Source organism: Bubalus bubalis, chromosome 21, assembly GCF_019923935.1.
Source record: "Bubalus bubalis isolate 160015118507 breed Murrah chromosome 21, NDDB_SH_1, whole genome shotgun sequence".
In the NCBI taxonomy this organism is placed as follows: domain Eukaryota; kingdom Metazoa; phylum Chordata; class Mammalia; order Artiodactyla; family Bovidae; genus Bubalus; species Bubalus bubalis.
In genome coordinates, this window is record NC_059177.1 from 10,076,236 (window position 1) to 10,096,134 (window position 19,899).

Sequence of the window (19,899 nt, forward strand, 5' to 3'; positions counted from 1 at the left end):
CTAGTTTCATTCTTTTACATATAGCTGTCCAGTTTTCCTGGCACCAATTATTGAAGAGCTTGTCTTTTCTCCATTGTATATTCACGCCTCCTTTGTCAAAAATAAGGTGCATGGGTTTACTCTGGGCTTTCTGTCTTGTTCCATTGGTCTATATTTCTGTATTTGTGCCAGTACCATACAGTCTTAATGAGAACTGCTCACTTAAGCCCATCAACTTTGTGTCTCACACACAGCTAGAACACTTCAGAGAATACACAATAGCTTTTAAATGCAGTCAGAACTCATGAACAAAAAGGTGGAAAATCTTTGGAAATTTCTGCCAGCAGCCAGGCTTGACTTGTGAGGCTGACATGTTTGGGTTTGGGCTGGGACAACCGAGTGACTGAGTTCCCTCTCTACCCAGCCTCATCCTCCAGCAGGCTTGTTCATGTGGCTCCATCAAGAGTGAGTAGACAGCCACCAAAAAAAGATGAACCTTGTCATTTGTGACAACATGGATGCATCTTGAGGTCACCTTGCTAAGTGAAATGAGTCAGAAAAAGACAAATACCATATGACTTCATGCATGTGTGGAATATAAAAAAAGAAGAAAATTAATGAACAATAAAAACCAAAACAGACATATAGATACAGAGAATAGAGTGGTGGTTGCCAGATGAGGAGGGGGAGTGAGGTAGGGCAAATAAGTAAAGGGTATCAACTGTATGGTCAAGTATGGAAACTAAATTTTTGGTGATGAGCAAACTAAGATATATGGAGGTAGAAATATAGTGTTGTACACATGAAACTTATGTACCTCAATAACATATAAATCTTTTAAAAATCAGTGAATTTCTCCTCAATGAAAGGGAATGCTGGACAGTTCCAGAAATTTAAAAGAGCCTGCACCAAATTATGGCTGGGAAGTGTGTATGTGAAATTGTCATAAGAGCATTGGTTATAATTTAGAAGATTCTCACAAGTTTAAAAGAATGAGGACTAGTGCTTGCTTTGGCAGCATATATACTAAAGTTGGAACCATACGGGAAAATTAGCATGACTCCTGCACAAGGATGACATGCAAATTTGGAAAGCGTTCCATATTTTTATATAAAAATAGAGTCAAGGATCTACTGTATTGCACAGGGACTTCTACTCAACACTGTAATAAACTATATGGGAAGAGTAAAAAAAAAGAACAGATATATCTCTATGTATCGGAGAAGGCAATGGCACCCCACTCCAGTACTCTTGCCTGGAAAATCCCATGGACGGAGGAGCCTGGAAGGCTGCAGTCCATGGGGTCGCTGAGGGTCGGACACGACTGAGCGACTTCACTTTCACTTTTCACTTTCATGCATTGGAGAAGGAAATGGCAACCTGCTCCAGTGTTCTTGCCTGGAGAATCCCAGGGACGGTGGAGCCTGGTGGGCTGCCGTCTATGGGGTCGCACAGAGTCGGACACAACTGAAGTGACTTAGCAGCAGCATCTCTATGTATAATTGAATCAAGTGGCAGGACAGCTGACACAAACACCACATTGTAAATCAACTATACTCCAGTATAAAATTTTTAAAAAAGAGTGAGGACGAGATCTCCAAGGCCCTTTCCAGCTCTGTAATCCTATTAAAAAATAAATACAAATGTTAGCAAAACAAAACACAAAAAAAGAACAGTAAGTGGAAATGTAAGACCTCTTGAAGACCAGGCATGAAACTGGTACACTGCCATTTTCATCACATTGCTAATCCAAGTCAATGGAAAAGCCAACCCAGATTCAAGGGATAAAGAAACAGATTTTGCTTCTTTTATAATATTTACTTTTTTTATTTTGGGGGATGCTCCAGGCATTAGTTGTGGTGTGTGAGATCCAGTTCCCTGACCAAGGATTGAACCAGGGCCCCCTGCATTGGGAACACAGAGTCTTAGCCACTGGACAGCCAGGGAAGTCTCAGATTCCACTTCTTGATGTGAGATGCTACAAACAATTTTGGTCATGTTTGCCATCTATTACAGTTACCTGAGGAAAGTGATCTGTCCCAACAAGAATAACCTACTATGTCCCTGTATTATTCAAGGTACCCAGACTCTAGAAGTGAGCCCACATCTGAAGATACATCAGTTAAATAGCATAAAATAATTAAGTCCCAGACTTGGGATTTGGACTTGGCAGAACAAGGGCAGAACTGAGACCTTTAGCCATGATTTTCTTCACCCCTCAACTCAAAGAACAGCTCTTCCAAATTGTTATTCATATGCCCAAACCAAATATTACCAATTGCTTTCCTTTGAGCCTTCCTAGCAATCTACGGGTCATCTGCAGTTGTCCTTATCTTACCTGACTGTGTAGTAAAATCATTTTTCTGGTTTGAAACCCCAGTCTAAATTTAGGCTACTTGAGGACAGGCACTGCAACTTGACCATTACTACATCTCCTAAGCATCAGACACAGCAAGTACAATGGAATACACTTGTACTTTAAGACATTTGCATAGATATTTATAACTCGATTTGGTCTGTAGTTTGTGTTTTTTTTTCTATTGTGCTATCTTTGGCAGAGTTTTTTAAAAATGTGTATCCACCTGATAAAAATAATTCAGAAACTTTCCTTTTTTGTACTTTAAATAATTCAAATATCATAAATTATGGGGCACATTCCTGTAGGCATCTTGGATTGAGAGTGTATGGCTTGCTGCTTCACCAGTCAGCTTAGTTACATCTTAGCCATTTTCTCATTGTGCATCATCTGCATTGTACCAAGCCCTTTCCACCACCCCCATGTATCTACATATTACAGGAACACAGAAATTGTCCATTTAGGGCAACAGAAGTCTCATGAACATCATGTTGCTGTGAATAGCAGGTGTCTGAAAGCTTCCATGTTCACTTTCAAGTTGGAATACAAATTAGAGAAAGAAAAAGAATGTCACAGGTGTTGGAGAGCATGCTATGCTCCACTGCTGAGTGAAAAACGCATTTGCTGAAAGCAAGCTGCCACCACTTATGAAAAGCTATCGGGGCTAGGAGTCCAATTAGAGAGGAAAAAAATCAATAGTGATTCACTTCCTTGTTAGAGGAATTGATTTTCCTGATAAAGTTCACAATATTCTTAGAGTTGGTCTTAATCATTTTCTGGGAAAATGGCAGAGCTCCAGCTCTCCCAAGTTGTATAGTTAAATTGAGATCAGTGGTTTAGCAGTGCAGGGAGTTACAAATCAATCTCATCAAAGAGGAAAATGCATCCCTCAGACAGAAAGTGAGCAAAAATACCAGCCAGACATCCCTCTCTCGCCAAATATTCAGATGTTTATTTTATCTCTTTTTAAAAATTTTAGGTAAGGACCATGATCTTCCAGTTTTCATTTGGACCTGAATGTCAAAATGGATATATGGTTTCATTTTTCTTGTTTTGATAAATAAAACTGTGCCCTTGGGTTTAGAAGACTTGTCTGTATTCCAGCTCCCTCTTGCTGGCCTCATGACCTTGAGAGAATCATTTCACTTCCCTGAATTGCTCTTCATCTTTAAAGAGAGATTGGATTTGCCGATGTGTGTGCCAGATGTATACGTGGCTATCAAACAATTATGTGTAATTCAGCAATTACTTGTAATTAAGCAATTACATATAGCAGACACTGGTCCAAGTGCATCAACTCTTTGAACCCTCACAACCACCCTGTGGAAAAGCTATCATTATCCCTCCATTTATAGACAAGGACACAGGGATGTAGAGAGGTTTAGGTAATTTGCCCAATCTTAATTCTTATTCAGGGCTACATGAAACACAGGGGCTTGATCACTGTTTCTAGAAAGGATTCTAGAACCAAATAAATTTGGGAAACACCACCTCCTATATTCTCCTTTTGGGAATTTGCATTTCATGTTAGTTAATGAAAGGTTCTGGGGAGTCCTGAAGCAGACACCAGTTTATCTTAGCATTTTTCAAGTAGTTTGGTTATAGAACTTTCTTTTTCATGCAATACCAGCAACATCCCAAAGGACAGTCAGCTAAGAATCGGAAAATATTTGAGTTCCAGTTCTAAATACAAGTTCTTAAGTGAACTTGAAAATCGCTTAAATTTTACAAACCTCAGTTTCCATTAATAAGCTAGTGAAACACCCACTTCAGCAAAGCATTTATCAATACATGAATTAAATAAAATGCCATATGGGGAAGCTTTTTTGGTAAATAATGAAATATTAAACAAATGCTAGGTGTTATTTTCATTAATTCAATTCTTTGAACATGAAATATGAGAAATGGTTTTCCAACCAGAGACAACCCTTGTCACTCAATCATTTGTAAAACTCATTCCTTCTTTTTTTCCTTTAACCATGAAGTCTACTCCAAAGTTACTATCCAAACAGCAAAATAATTGAATCCCATTAAAGGCTTTTTCCTCTTATACTCATTTAACAAGAGTCTCTATTCAATCTTTGAATGATTGCTCTAAAAATTAATTCTATAAAATCCTATTTGAGACTGTTTTAAATTAAACGCAGAAACCTGGTATTGTTTCAACAAACTGATAAATACATTACCTGTGCATAACCACCTGTGTTCTAGAAATTCAGCACATCTCGTTTTTATTCTTGGTGCTTGTCATTTGTTTCCTACTGTTGATATCATGTTCTGTATCTCCTCTACATATTCTGAAACACTGCTATTTCGGCACTGTGTGTTGCATTAAAAATGAAATTCATCATGAGAAAGAGCCTCTAGATTCAAGGAATTTAATGATCAGAGTACCATCAAGCAGAGTGTGTGTGTGTGTGTGTGTGTGTGTGTGTGTGTGTGTGTGTGTGTGTAGTTATTAAGTTCCCTACTTACAAACCTTCAAGTTGTGAACTTTCAAAGGTGTAAACATTCATTCACATGTCCAGTCACACAAGTTAGTTCCCTTGTCTGGCGCACATTGCCACGTGCACAACTCCTCTACAAGTGGTTGTGCTTCAGTGTACAGCACTATTTAGAGTGCAATAGTATAGAATCTTTACAGCAGCTTGGCCTGTGTCTCCTATTGCTAATGGTCCTTGAGGTCTACCTTCTCCCGCCTCCTCTCCCTCCTCCAGTCAGTAACTCCTCTTTCCTGTTCGCTGGATGCCAGCACCTGTATGCCAGCTGTTGTACTGTATCACTGTACTTTCCAAGGTACCACACTGCAAGATTGTGGCTTCCCTGATAGCTAAGTTGGTAAAGAATCTGCCTGCAGTGCAGGAGACCCTGGGTTGGTTCTCGGGTTGGGAAGACCTGCTGGAGAAGGGATCACCTACCCACTCCAGTATTCTTGGGTTTCCCTTGTGGCTTAACTGGTAAAGAATCCGCCTGCAATGTGGGAGACCTGGGTTCAATGCCTGGGTTGGGAAGATCCCCTGGAGAAGGGAAAGGCTACCCACTCCAGTATTCTGGCCTGGAGAATTCCATGGACTGTGTAGTCCATGGGGTCACAAAGAGTCAGACATGACTAAGCGAATTTCACTTTCACTTTTTACTGCAAGATTAAAAATGTTTTCTTTATTTTTTGTTTTTATGTATTATTTGTGTGAGAAATATTATAAACCTATTACAGTACTTTAATAGTGGTTGTGTTACTTAGGTACCTAGGCTAATTTTGTTGGACTTAGAACAAATTGGACTCATGAATTCACTCTCGGAATAGAACTTGTTCATACAAACTATGGCCTGCACACCAAACCAAATCCTTCATCCTGTTTTTGTACAGTCCAGGAGTTAAGAAAAGCTTTTTTAATGGTTGAGAGGCTTGGAAAGAAATAAATACCATGACAAGTGAAAATTATATGAAATTCAAATTTCAGTGTCCTTAAGTTTCACTGGCATACAGTCACACCTGTTTGTTTACATATTATCTGCCATAAGGCAGCCTTCACAGCATAGCAGCAGAGTGAGTAGTTAGGGTAAGAGATGGTAAGGTTCACAAAACCTAAAACATTTACTGTTCTGCCCTTTATAAAAGAGTTTGCCAACCTCTGCTTTATGTTCAGTATTTTCACACAATGGGTTTTGCCTGAGAAAATATAGTTCCTCTACAGAAGACATCTGGGGACAGATTTGAAGAAATAAGCTTGGTTTGCTTTTTAACTTTACCTAATCTATAAAGAAGACTATGGTTTGGTAGAAATATCAGGGGGCTTTGGGCCTTGGTATAAACCTTGCCTTTGGTTTTCTTAGCTGTCTGTCCTTGGGTACACCATTTGAACATTCTCAATCTCAGTCTTCTTCTCTTTAAAACTGGACTCATGAATTTAGCCCAGTACCTACCACAAAGCAGTGTCCTGAAAAGTGTCAGTTTTCTCTCCCAGAGTCCCAGCAAGGGCCATGGGAAATGCATTACAAATGCCTTCCAGCAATCTGTTTTGCAGTCTAGACCACAAAGCAACTGAAAATTAAAGAGCTGAGCAGCCCCCAGCCTGCTCTCTGCAGCTTATTCACAGCACTTTTCAGGTCTACCTGACTGGAAAGTAATACATTTCAGGAAGACTGTTTAGTTTCGTCTTTCCTTCTTGTAAACAACCACCTGGCTACATGAGCTTCTCACTGGAGATGTGCTTCAATGTTCGACATCCAGCCCGGAGATAACCACTTCTCTTACCCTTCTAATGCTGTCTATCTTGGTCTCTGTAGTGCAGGACAGTGCTTCAGCCTCACCTTCACGTTCTATGAGTCTCTCAGTGGTGAAAATGTTCTTGAATAGTTGTTACTTGTTCTTATTGTGAGGAGGAGTGAGGTTAGGAACAACCTATGTCATTAAATGTTGGTAACATCACTCCTCAGTTCCGTTCAGTTCAGTTCGGTCGCTCAGTCGTGTCCGACTCTCTGCGACCCCATGAATCACAGCACGCCAGGCCTCCCTGTCCATCACCAACTCCCGGAGTTCACTCAAACTCACGTCCATCGAGTTGGTGATGCCATCCAGCCATCTCATCCTCTGTCGTCCCCTTCTCCTCCTGCTCCCAATCCCTCCCAGCATCAGAGTCTTTTCCAATGAGGCAACTCTTCACATGAGATGGCCAAAGTATTGGAGTTTCAGCTTTAGCATCAGTCCTTCCAATGAACACCCATGACTGATCTCCTTTAGAATGGACCTGTTGGATCTCCTTGCAGTCCAAGGGACTCTCAAGAGTCTTCTCCAACACCACAGTTTAAAAGCATCAATTCTTTGGCGCTCAGCTTTCTTGACAGTCCAACTCTCACATCCATACATGACTACCAAAAAAACCATAGCCTTGACTAGACGGACATTTGTTGGCAAAGTAATATCTCTGCTTTTCAATATACTATCTAGGTTGGTCATAACTTTCCTTCCAAGGAGTAAGCGTCTTTTAATTTTAATTGGCTCCAATCACCATCTGCAGTGATTTTGGAGCCCCCAAAAATAAAGTCTAACACTGTTTCCACTGTCTCCCATCTATTTCCCATGAAGTGATGGGCCCAGATGCCATGATCTTAGTTTTCTAGTTTTCAAGAATCCTAGGGTTCTTGACTGACAGGTTTTCTTCCTCCAGCACTTTGAATACTGTTATTCCACTGCCTTCTGATCTCTATTATTTCTACTGAGAAGTCAGATGTTAATCTCATTGGGTTCCCTTGTTAATAATTTATCGTTTTTCTCCTGATGCTTTTCCAGATCTTGTCTTTGGGTTTCAGCATTTTGGCTATGATGTATCTATTTGTGTCTCTTTGCACATTTATTCTACTTTAAGTTTGTTGAGCTTCCTAGATGTTTAAGTTAGTGTTTTTCCATAAATTTGGGATGTTTTCATCCCCATTATTTCATCAGTATTTTTTCTACTGTTTTCAACTTCCCTGTTTCTGGTATTATCATATACATGTTGGCATACTTAATGCACTAGTGTTTCTCTGAGGCTCTGTTTATTTTTATTATTTTTTTCTCTTCTTCAGATTATATAATTTCTATTGCTTTATCCTCAAGTCTGCTAATTCTTCATTCTGACAGTTGAAATCTATTGTTGAGTCCCTCAAGTGAATTTTTTTTTCACTTACCCTACTTTTCAATTTAAGAAGCTTCACTTTGCCCTTTAATATGATTTGTCTCATTTTTGATATTTCCTGTTTGATGGAACATTATCATCCTACCATCTTTTACTCCTTTAAACATTCTTTTCTTTGGTTCTTTAACATATTTATAATGGCTACTTTGAAGTTTTTTTATATGACATCTGGTCCCTTTTAGAAGCAGTTTCCATTGCCTGCATTTTTATGATATATGGATCATATTTTCCTATTTCTTTGCTTTCCTTATAAATTTTGTTGGAAACTAGATATTTCTGATAAAATATTGTAACAACTGTGGCTGGATATCGGTACCCCTTCTTGAACCTATTATTATTATTTGATTTTTTATTTGTCTAGTGACTGACTGGATTATTTTAGTGAAGTCTGTCCCCCTTTAACACTATCCTCTGATGTTGGTCCTCAGTGAGGTGCAGTGTTGCCTGAAATAAGAATGGTTCAGTTAGGGATCTCTTTGACCATCTCTTTCCCTGACACACTCATGAACTTCATGTATGCCAGACACTCCCATACAGGGAATTTCACCTTTGCTTCTCCCTCTTTCTCTACGATTCTTCCTCCAGATATTGCCATGGCTTACTTTCTCATTTCACTCAGGTTTTGAGTCAAATGTTATTTCCAAATAAAAGCCTTCCCTGGCAAATCTATATATTAGTAGAATAGCAGCCCCTCTTTGGTTGCTTCCTTGTTTTATTTTTTCCCACAATATTTATACTGACTGGCATGATATTTCTTATTGTCCATATCATACCCTAAAATGTAAAATTTACAAAATGTGAATTTTGCCTCCTCCATTCACTGTTATATCAATTCTGGAGGCTAAGACAGTTCTTGGCACAAAGTAGGCCCTCTCCAAATTTTTGTTATTAAATTATTGAAAAACTAAATAAATACTGTGTTCCTATACTAGACACTAGAAGTGGAGGAAGTATACTCTAGGAATAAGACTAAGATAAGGAAATTTGAGAATGCAGAAACACCAAAGAAAGGCAGAAACACTTCTGCCTTCTTGGACTTGATCCTCTGTCTGTCTAAGGAAGTAATTCCTTATTCCTTTGCTTTAAAATTTCACAAATCTCAAGCTGCAAGGCAGAAGAGAGGAGGAACTGGTGAAGGAGGAGAAAGTAATTTGACTGTGTTTCATTTTCACAAGCACACTCTTTCTCAGGGTTAGGGAACTATATGCAAGGGCAAGTATCAGGGACCAGAGCCACCGAGGGGACAGTGTTACATGTATGTTTCCACAAAATGCTTACATGTAGCTGAGCAATAAGTCACTTCTCTGGTTCAACTCCTTTGAGGGTTCCTGCTCTTCCCCCAGAAAAAAACTCTTAGTATCATTGAAAATCCTTAATACCACTGAAAGATCCTATGGAATCTGGCCTGATTCCGCTCTGAGTGTATTTCGGGCCACCTGCTTCCCAACTTTACTGAACTCCCTTCCACTCCCCAGACGCTTCCTCAGCACCTTTACAGACACGATCCTGCAGGCTTCTAACTTCGCCCTTCAGGCATGGCCCAGATAACCTTAGTTCACCTTTCAGGTCCCAACTCAACCATTACTTCCACCAGGCCTCTTCTGACTTAAACTAAATAGTCTCTTGTATTATTAGGGTAAATCTAGCTGCTATGTATAGCAAACAGACTTCAGCACAAAAATGGCTCAAACCCAGTAGAACTGTGTGTCTCTCTCATGTAGCCATGCAAGGCAGGATCATTCAAGTACACAGGCTCATGTAGTTATCAACTCCTTCAACACGCAGCTTCCGAGATCACCATGATGACCTCCAGCCCAGGCAGCTGGATCAGAGTAAGAGCACAGAGGAGTGTATATGGGTGGTTTTATGGGCCAAACTGAACATCAGCACACATCACATCTTTGCACATTCCATCATCAGTCACAGGGCCATGCCTGACTGCAAGAGAGATGGGGTAGTCGCGTCCTGCTGTATTCCCAGGAATAAGAGGAGAATATGGGTTTTGGCAAGGTAGCAGGTCCTGCCATAGGGCTCCCTTCTGCTCGCCTTCCATTATGCACTCCTGGGGCACCGGACAGTCCAGTGTCACAAAGCTCAGGGCACATGTTATATGTGAGACTTTTCAAGTCCATGAAGGCAGAAACTGGGTCTGCCTATTCTCCCTCTATATCCCTTAAAGCCTCAGCATTTAGTGGGCTTTTAATAAATATATTGAACTATGTGAAATTACTGCTTTGTTTGTCATAAAATGTCTAATATTAGCAATTTAGAAGAAGAGCCTTTAAGGCACACCTTTGACATACGGGTTGTTCATCAGAGCACCTCCCATGGGTTAGTGGAAGGCTATAACACAGGACTCAAAGGTTTTCCAGCTTGAGTCTTTCCACTAATGCCTTGTTAGGTAATTCCAGTTTCTTACCAGGGAATCACTTGTAGAACAATGTGTTTTATGGACTAGCTGTGAGGTCATGCAGCCTGTGGGAATTTGGTGGAAGTGGGGAGCCACACAAGACCTCCACTCAGGTTGAGGAGAAAGCTTGGTCATGCATGTTAATGAATGACAGACTTTCAGTTCTGTCCCAATTAAGCAAACATTGGTTCCGCATCTACCGTGTGCCAGGCACTAGGTCCAGAGCCAAGGACACAAAGATGATTACTTGCTTGGAGGAGCTTGTAGACTTACAAGGGGTTCACAGTCAGCTTGTTTTGGAAATATCCCTTCGGCACTTTTTCAGAAGAATGAGCAGGACAAGAAAAAGAAAAACCATCTGGGAGTTGGTTTTAATAGTTTAGGCGAGAGATGGTGTCCTGTATTGTTTTCCTTCACAGGTTTTTCTTTGTTTAACTTTTAGGGGGACAGAGGGTGGGAGGCGAGGTGGTCACAGGAAGGGTGAAGGGGCTGGAAAAGCACAAATATGCAAAGACAGAATCATCCTTCACTTGCTAGTGAGGAAAGCTGCTGAGGTGCAGAAAGGGGCAACCGCCATGCTGATCATGTCCTGGGAAGGCATACTGTGTTTAGACAGCGCTTCAGCTGAGAAGTTCCCTACCACTCTCCAATCCCTTAAAATACAGAATTCCGCCACTGAAATGGAGAAGAATTGGGATCCTCACAACCGTGCCAGAAACTGAGGCTGTGCAGCCTTTCCTGACATCCTTAATCCTTAGGCTGTACCTTCCTCCTTCCCAGTGTGGTGCTGGAGGAAGGGGATGGGAAGCCCACTCCAGGGCGTGTGCGTTCCGTCATTTGTCAGGCGGGAGCAGTCTTCTTGCTGGGTCTTTGCTGCTCTAGGCCTCTGAGTTAAAAATAGACTTTCCAAAGAAAGCTCCTGTTAGGTGGTCCTACCAAGGTAATTTACATTATCAGCTCCCAGCTTCAAGACTAATTTGGAACAGTCCCGCATTTGATGTGCTCCATTTCTTTTCAGGGGTGGCTGCTTTTTCACAACCAACTCCAAGGAAGTGCTCTCCCAAGTGATCTTAAATCTTGAAGCAGGAATTAGGATGGAGATTGGAGGAGGGTGGGTGGGTAGCACAGTTTAGGAGCCATGTAAACTCCAGTTGGATTCTCTGCACAGGACTCTCAAACTCTTCTGCCCACTTTTTTCCCTATGTTAAAAAGTTAAAATATCTGCCTGTGATATCATACTCCTCTATGCTTTCTACTAAACCCAGTAGCTCCAAAAGAAAGTGAAAGTGTTAGTTCATCAGTCATGTCCGACTCTTTGCGATTCCATGGAGCCACCAGGCTCCTCTGTCCATGGGATTTTCCAGGCAGGAATACTGGAATGGGTTGCCATTCCCTTCTCCAGGGAATTTTCCCAACCCAGAGATCAAATCCTGGTCTCCAGCGTTGCTGGCATATTCTGAGCCACCAGGGAAGCCCCTTGTGACTCTGGGCGGGGGGGTCACAGTTCTCTTTTAATGTGCTTGGTGTGGGTAGTCGCCTGCAGGATGTTCTGCCATTGTCACTCACGAGGAGGCTGAAAGCTTCAAAGCACAAAGCACAAAGATCCCCGAGGCAGTCCTCAAACTGAACGCATGTTCTACCTGGTCATTCTAAGCAGCATCAAGGAGCCCAAATCTGACACCTGTTTTCCTGGCTGCCCACGCAGTCCTGGGGATCGTGGCGGCATGTGACTAATTATACATATGCTCTTTGGTAAGAGAAGTCAGACCTCGTGCCACGGAAAGGGGTCATTCTGTGGATCCACACTAAGATCCTGTTCTTTCCTGCCGGGACTCAGGCACTCAGTGTGGATCCACAGAATGACCCCTTTCCGTGGCACGAGGTCTGACTTCTCTTACCAAAGAGCATATGTATAATTAGTCACATTATAAATAGAGCTTTCAAAGGCAATTTTATTATTTAGTCATTTTGACAACCACATGGGGGTGAATTAAATTGTAAAGACAAGGAAATGAAAACTCAGGAGAGTTCATTGTCTTGTCCCAGTTCAAACATTGCAAACATTGGACTACAGAAAATAAAATTGGTAATTATGTTGGTGACATTCAACATCTATTTGATAATATGTCTTCCCATTCAGAAATAAGACACCTCTCACCACGTATTAAAATCTCTAGTTTTGCCCTCTGTTTACTGCTTCAGCAGTTATAGACTAAGTGCCTAGTGTGTGTGTCAGGCACGTAGGAACTTTGGTGTTATTGCTGTATGTGTGTGGGTCTCCTGTATTGTAGGCAGATTCTTTACCACTAGGTCCACTATGTATATTCTTTTTATGTTCTTTTCTACTATGTTTTATCATAAGATATTGAATATAGTTCTCTGTGCTATACATTAGGACCTTGTTATTTATCCATTCTGTATATAAAAGCTCACATCTGCTAATCCCAACCTCCCACTCCATCTCTCCTCCAACCCCCTCCTCTGGGCAATCACCAGTCTGTTCTCTGTGTCCATGGTTCTGTTTCTGTTTCATAGATAGGTTCATTTGTGTCATAGTTTGGATCCCACATATAAGTGATATTGGCATTTGTCTTTTTCTGACTTATTTCACTTAGTATGATAATCTCTAGGTCCATCCATGTTGCTGCAAATGGCATTATTTCATTCTTTTTTATGACTGATGTGTATTACATTTATATATGTGCCACATCTCCTTTATCCATTCATTTATTGATAGACATTTAGGTTGTTTCCGTGTCTTGGCTATTGTGAATAGTGCTGCTATGAACACAGGGTGCATGGATCTTTTTGAATTAGTGTTTTGTCTGGATATATGCCCACTTGCTGGATCATATGGTAGCTCTACTTTTAGCTTTCTGAGGAACCTCCATACTGTTTTCCATAGTGGCTGTACCAACTAACATTCCCACCAACAGTATAAGCAGGTTCCTTTTTTCCACACTCTTTCCAGCATTTATTTGTAGATTTTTATTGGTGGCCATTCTGACCTGTGTGAGGTAATACCTCATTATGGTTTTGATTTGCATTTCTGCAATAATTAGCTATGTTGAGCATCTTTTCATGTGCCTATTAGCCCTTGTATTTCTTCTTTGGAGAAATGTCTGTTTAGGTCTTCTGCCCATTCTTTGATTGGGCTGTTTGCTTTTTTTGTTGTTGTTGTTGTCAAATTATATGAGCTCTTTGTATACTTTGTAAATTAAGCCTTTGTCACTTGCATCATTTTCTCCCATTCTGTAAGTTGTCTTTTTGTTTCGTTTATAGTTTCCTTTGCTGTGCAAAGGGCTTCCCTCGTGGCTCCTCTGGTAAAGAATCCGCCTGCAGTGCAGGAGATCTGGGTTCGACCTCTGGGTTGGGAAGATCCCCTGAAGAGAGAAAGACTACCCACTCCAGTATTCTGACCTAGAGAATTCCATGGTCTGTATAGTCCATGGGGTCGAAAAGAGTTGGACATGAGTGAGTGACTTTCACTTTCACTTGCTGTGCAAAAGTTTGAAAGTTTGATTAGGTCCCATTTGTTAATTTCTGTTTTTGTTTCTATTGCCTTAGGAGACTGACCTAAGAAAACATTGGTACAAATTATGTCAGAAAATTTTTTTCTATGATGTTTTCTAGGAGTTTCATGGTGTCCTGCCTTCTGTTTATGCCTTTAAGCCATATTGAGTTTATTTTTGTGTTTGGTGAATGAGTGTGTTCTAACTTCACTTATTTACATGCTGCTGTTCAACTTTCCCAACACCATTTTTTTTTTTTTTTTGTAGTTGATTTACAGTGTTGTGTTAGTTTCTGGTGTACAGCAAAGTGATTCAGATACACACACACAACACACACACACACACACACACACATACACACACACATATTCTTTTTCATAGTCTTTTCCATTATGGTTATTAAAGGCTTTTGAATATAGTTCCCTGTGCTATACAGTAGGACCTTGTTTATCTTCTAATGATTTTAATAGTCTTTAAGTTAGTTCCCTGTGCTTTTCAGGTAGACAACTATGCTATCTGAAAACAATAATACTAATAATTTAATTTGTTTCTACATCTCTCCCTCTTACATCCTTCTCCTTTTCCCTGTTCTAACTACCTTCCTTAATTGGATGGTCTCATATCATTAGAAAGAAAATGCTCTCTCTATGTTGGAATGGGAGTAATTGAGGTTCAGAGAAAAATTCAAAGTTCCCATAACATGACTTTTAGGAGTTGAAGGGAGGGAGATAGAAGATTCACTGTAGCTAATTTCTGAAGAATAAGCTTGGAGGGTGAAGTCTTGCTGGGAGAGTTGGAGGCAACAGGCCAACCAACTCCTCTGAAAGGCCAGAGGAAAACAAGGCCCTCAGCTGTTGCTGTTCTTGGCGAACTAGACACCATTCATCCCCTGTACAGACGAACTCCGGGAGCAGCCATAAGTGGGCTTGCTCAGCATCTCATTGCACAAAAGACAGACCCTTTGCCCAACACCAGGCAGACTACTGCTCCAGATACCCATATCAGTTGCCTTATCTCAGGTGCTTTCTTGCAGTTGGCACACAAGAATTAAGAGCAGCCCTCATTTGGAGCAAGACATGAGCCTGAGGCATGATGGGTGGGCATGTGAGCTCCGGAGCCTATCTAAATGAACACAAACTCTGGTCCCACCACTTGTCCTGCTTGTGAAACTACTTGGGAAAATAACCTTTCTCTGCTTAAATTGTTTAGCTGGAAAATAGTTTTAATATCTGTACCTGCATCACAGAGTTTAGAGAGGACTAAATTAGTAAATACATGAAAAGTACTAAGAACAACACCTGACTTATAGTATATGCTCCATAAATCTTGGCTAGAATGGTGCCTAGAAAGTGAACCTCATGAGAACTAGGGTTCTGGCATGTTCTGGTGGTAAATCTTTGGAAAATATGCTTTAAATTTCCTATTAACCTTTCTGAGCCTCACTGGAAAAGTTACCTTCCTTTGGAGATGAACCGAAGTTGGTCTCCTTCCTATTCGATGTCTTTATTAGATCTTAAGTTCCATGAGGATGGAGACACATCCTCTGGCTAAACATATCAAGGACTCCAATAGATCCAAAGGGAAACCAAGAAATTGTAAAATTAAATTCTATTTATGTTTCACTCTGCAACAGAATCAATTTTTTGGAAATACCTTGACTTAGGTCTAGTCAGTGCTCTTTCAGTAAGATAATTTAAGGAGGGTCAATTTACAAAGAGACTATTTACAAAGCTACGATGAGATTCGAAGTGATCACAGGGATCGTACAGTAACACAAAACCGTGAACACCAGTAGAGCTGTCTCCATCTCTCAGGATCAAGGGGGAAAACTGGTCCCTGGAGCCTGGAAGGAGAGTCCCATGGAAAAAGTCTCTTTACAAGGAGCAGTGGGCTTCAGTGAAGGAACTCACACAGACAGGGGCAGGAAAGTACGTGTTTTGGACTCCCTCCCCTACCTCCCATGGGTCGGTCTCCTGTTGACGTTCCCCAGGGGAGGATCTCAGCCATAAACCAAAAAGGATGGAAGTAGGGTTACCCAACTAAGCAAATTAAAAGTGCGGGGCACATAGGTAAATTCCAATTTCAGATTAACAACAAGTGAATTTTTCATAGATCCTAAATACTTTATAGGACATACTAAAATTTTGTTATTTATCTGAAATTCAAATATTAACTCTGTGTCATGTATTTTATGTGCAATCTTAGATAATAGATCATTGATAAATTCCATACAGGTCAGCCTCCCTGAGCAGAGAGCAGAATGGAAAGTATAAGAGACGGGGGGAAGTGGACTTTGAGAGGCAAAGGTGAAACAGACTGACATAACCATGAACTCACCCCTTTTGCCTAAGTCCACCCAGATTTTCAAGTAGAAGAGTTTGGAACTCTAACATAGGGAATTCATGAGATCACAAAAACTGTCATATCATCATTGGGTAATGTCAATTCAGTCATAGCCCTCTCTGAAACCAGACTCCAGAACTGTGAGAAGTAAATGTCTATTGTTTAAAAGCTATTCAGCTGTGGTGTTTATTTTGTTACAGCAGTGCAAACAGACTAAGATACTATCATTTTCCTTCTCCATTAACTTGTCTTCGGAAACTCCCCAGGAAGCCATAGCAGTAGGTTGAGAGTCAGTGAAGTTGTTGATAGAGCTGTTTTTAAGCTGAATCACTTGTACATGTGTTTGTAGTTATTATTGTTATTTATAATTGCCATCCTTGTCATGTATCTTATATGCATTTAGGAAGAGAAGGAGGGAGGGAGGAAGGGAAGAAAGGAAAGGGAAAGAAAGGGGGGAAGGACCTAAAAAATATACCCAAGAAAACAAAATGCGACCAGTTAATAAACAGGTGGTGGTTTTCTTTATACCAGTTCATAAAGAAAAACTGAATTACTCTTTGATATCAATTTTGAGATCAGTGTTTCAAGTCACTCATTAAATCTCAATTTCTTGAATTTTAAAATGGAATTCATAGAGCCTGGATTGCAGAATTTGGGGTAAATTTAGAAACAAAGAATATATAGAAACTAACACTTGTTTGAAGCATAAAATAATTCCTAATTATAGCAGTATTAAGAGAATTCATACTTAATGCATCATTTTAATATATTCTATTGCTATAAAAGTACCACATTTATCTTTTTCAAATTAGTAAGCTCAAAAAGTCTGATGGATTTAATAGGACAATCTCTCGATCTCATAAGAGAGATCAACCAAAGGTAAATTACAAACAAAAGATAAAATCTAAAATTTCCAGTTTCTGAGGATCTTAAAGTAGATATTACAAGGCCAAATACTTGTAAGCATTTTAGTTTTAGAAGTTATGTCTCCTTTTTGAATTTATGCTATTTTATATATCTTCCTCTGGGCATTAGTCACTGTGTCTATAATTTTAGCAATGCTAATACTTAATTTATGTGTTGAGTGAATGAATAAGATACTTTAGGCACCCACACAGAGAGAGTCTAAAGAACTTGAATGGCACTTTAATGTAGTTATATTAATAGGAAAATGGGCACATGTGATGCTCCCATGGGAATGTCTTTGTGATGGCACTTACAGAATTTTTTTAAATTTCAACTAGACAGTTAATAAAGTAGGTAGTTGTGGGTAGGTGAATACCTCAGGAAACAAGAATAGTACAGGAAGGATGCAAGTAAAAAAGTAAAGAACATCTCACCAAAGGAGACAGGGATGAATGTCAGTGAACAGATTTGTCATGTTTTTACACCATGCCATAGCAGTTAACTTTGACTTTATGTTAATAGCAATCACAACTCTAAGTCCCTGTCTAGAACCTTTTAAACAAGAGTGACAGATGCTGGTTCAGTTCAGTCACTCAGTTGTGTCTGACTCTTTGTGACCCCATGGACTGCAGCACACCAAGCTTCCCTGTCCATCACCAACTTCCAGAGCTTGCTCAAACTTATGTCCATCGAGTCAGTGATGCCATCCAACCATCTCATCCTCTGTCGTCCCCTTCTCCTGCCTTCAATCTTTCCCAGCATCAGGGTCTTTTCCAATGAGTCAGTTCTTCACATCAGGTATTGGAGCTTCATCTTCAGCATCAGTCCTTCCAGTGAGTATTCAGGGTTGTTTTCCTTTAGGGTTGACTAGTTTGATCTCCCTGCAGTCCAGGGGACTCTCAAGAGTCTACTCCAACACCACAGTTGAAAAGCATCAATTCTTCAGTGCTCAGCTTTTTTATGGTCCAACTCTCACATCCATACTAGAATACGACTACTACTAGAATAATTGGATTGAAGTGCTGGTTAGGAGAAGGCAATGGCAGCCCACTCCAGTACTCTTGCCTGAAAAATCCCATGGGCGGAGGAGCCTGGTGGGCTGCAGTCCATGGGGTCGCAAAGAGTCAGACACGACTGAGCGACTTCACTTTCTCCTTTTACTTTCATGCATTGGAGAAGGAAATGGCAACCCACTCCAGTGTTCTTGCCTGGAGAATCCCAGGGACGGCAGAGCCTGGTGGGCTGCCGTCTATGGGGTCCCACAGAGTCAGACATGAATGACACGACTTAGCAGTAGCAGCAGCAGCTGGTTAGTGAGGTTTTAATAATGCCAGAAGAAAAGACTGCACATAGAAAGAACTGTTGACCTGATGATATTTGGACTTAGTGTGCCCCTAGATAAAGAAATGTAGAAAAGATACCCACAGAAAGAGCATTCATATTTAAAATGAAGGGTAGACCATTCCACTTAGATTTCCTGCTGACATGCTTGGTTTTTCTGCTCTTGGTTTACTCACTGGGGTTGTACTTGTCTAAAAGATTCAGGACAGTAAATGCTGCCATAAGTGCCTACAGGTTAGACCAACTAATCTTGGCAACATAAGTGCCCAAGATGTGTGGCCAAGGCAAACTTTAAAAGTGCCCAGAGGGACTGTATGCCATAAAGGATCTGAAAGTGTGTTAGTTGCTCAGTCATGTCTCACTCTTTGTGCCCCCATGGACTGTAACCCTCCAGGCTCCTCTAACCGTGGGATTCTCCAGGCAAGAACACTGGAGTGGGCTGCCATTCCCTTCTCCAGCGGATCTTTCGGCCCCAGGGAACTAACTTCAGTCTCAGGCATTGGCAAGCAGATTCTTTACAGTCTGAGCTACCAGGAAAGCCAACTTTAGATAGTATAGTAATATCAAATCTTGTTTTAATCACATAAAAGTCTATCTTCTTTATCTCATTCTAAGTAACCTTCCAAAGAATTTTTTTAATTCATTTGTGGTAACTCCTTTTTTAAAAGAAAAAAACAATTTTTTTACCTCATTGAAATAATAGCTTTTTTGTGTGTTTTTTTTTTCAAGTTTTTGGTTGATATTCTTAATTGTTCTTATTACCATCTGTAAGGCCCATTGAGAAGGCCTCAATGAAGCTTCCTAAACCCGTTTTTCTTGTTCAAAAGAGTTCCTAAGTTAATTTGACTTTTGTTTTATAGGAACCAACAAAACAGTTGTTTATACTGAGAGCACTCCAGATTTAATGACCAACAACCAGGATTTTCTGGAAGGGGGTAAATTGGTAAATTGGAAAGAAAAGACTGGAGTAGTAGCTAGAGGATCTGCATCTTTAGACTCATTTTAATGTTTCACTGGATTTGTGAGACTGAGTGAGACACTTGGCTTCCCTGAGAGTCAAACAGAGATAATAATGATGAGAATACTTGGCACATAGTAAGCACTTAGGAGTGTTATTTATAGTAATTCATATTCCATTATTATAATCTTCCAAGATTACCATGTTAAATAAAAATGCATATATGAAAAATTGCAAAGCAGTATCTAAACATAAAGAACTATGTAACTTACTATAGATGACAAAACTAACATTCTGGCTAGCTATTGGTACTTGCACCTTTAAAATTCAGGCGACTGAAATATATTTCAGGGTATAACACTAGTGAAAAAAATTACATACACCAAAGTAGTTCCCTTGGTAATGATTGCGACTAGGAG

The 19,899-nt window shown here is 40.3% G+C and overlaps 1 non-coding gene across 1 annotated transcript; it reads left to right on the plus strand.

Moving 5' to 3' along the window:
- The first annotated feature begins 981 nt into the window (after window positions 1–981).
- Window positions 982–1,087, plus strand: LOC112581301. The gene has a single exon (XR_003105836.1). It is a non-coding gene; the product is annotated as a U6 spliceosomal RNA (small nuclear RNA).
- Window positions 1,088–19,899: the final 18,812 nt, after the last annotated feature.